Here is a 1231-nt window from a genome sequence, read left to right as displayed (position 1 = left end):
CAACCATTGGTGATGCTAAATCTATTCTCTTATGGCATGATGATTGGAGGGCTTTACCTTTAAGGAATTGTTTCCTGAACTCTATTCCTTTTCCACCAGCCAACAAGTTTCCGTTAATGAGATGATGACCTCTGAAAACCCCTCCAAGCTTTTCCATATACCTCTGTCTTCTCAAGCTTTCTAGCAATATCACACTACACAGCACACCTTGGGAGCCATCCAATTACATGATGAACAAGATAAATGGAAATACCCATAGAATAATTATGCCTTCTCATCCATTAAGATGTATATGTACATAACAAGTGGCCCTCCTCCTGCTCCCATTTTCAAAAAGATATGGAAGAATGGCACAATGTTCAGATATAAAATTTTCTTCCAGCTTCTCTCGCATGACAGAGCAAACACAAGAAACCCGCTTCATAGAAAATCATTCCATTTACCATCCTATTCATGTGATCCTTGCAACACTTCATCCAAAGAAACTATCGTTCACCTATTTTGAGACTGCACATTTGCACTGGAGTACTGGGATTGCTTGATTATTAACCTGAAGAGAGGCATTTTTTTTCTGAAACAAGGCAAAAGATTTACCATTTCATTGATTAAGAAGAAAGTTGCAGACAAAAGCCGCAAAACGGCTAAAAGAAAAACAATAAGAGGTCTACTCTCGCGGCATTGCGATAGGCATTTCAACCGTGAATAAAATCATGCTCACTTCACAAGAACTACCTTCAAATTTGCTATCAAAATAATCATTATGGCCTGCTGGAATATTTGGATGCAGCCAAATTCTAAGATTTTCAAAGCTATTTCCCAATCAATCACTTCATGAAACAAACAACCGAGAAATGACCTTCCGCTGGTCAAGCACCGAATCAAGTTGAAGTTTCCAGAGGCTTTTATTAACTAGATTGACCAGAACCTCGCAATACTTTAGGATTCCCAAGAACTGGTGTTGGCTAGATTAGTCTTTGGGGGTTTTGTTTGTAATATATGTACATTTTTATTTATTTTTGATATATAAACAATATATCGTAGAATGATTGCTCTATGATTTTTTGTTAAAAAACATTATGTATAAGTAAGTAATTAGGTGTTATTTATCATTAAGGATCAATACAGCCATGGCGGTGGTCAAAGTTGAGCCACACGAAAAATGTATATTCGAAAAAAGCCTTTTTTCTTTGAGAAACTGTGATTAAAGAATAGTTCATTTTCCTCCTCCTCC

This window comes from Triticum dicoccoides, chromosome 5A, assembly GCF_002162155.2.
Source record: "Triticum dicoccoides isolate Atlit2015 ecotype Zavitan chromosome 5A, WEW_v2.0, whole genome shotgun sequence".
NCBI classification, from domain to species: Eukaryota; Viridiplantae; Streptophyta; class Magnoliopsida; order Poales; family Poaceae; genus Triticum; species Triticum dicoccoides.
This window is presented reverse-complemented; position numbering follows the sequence as displayed.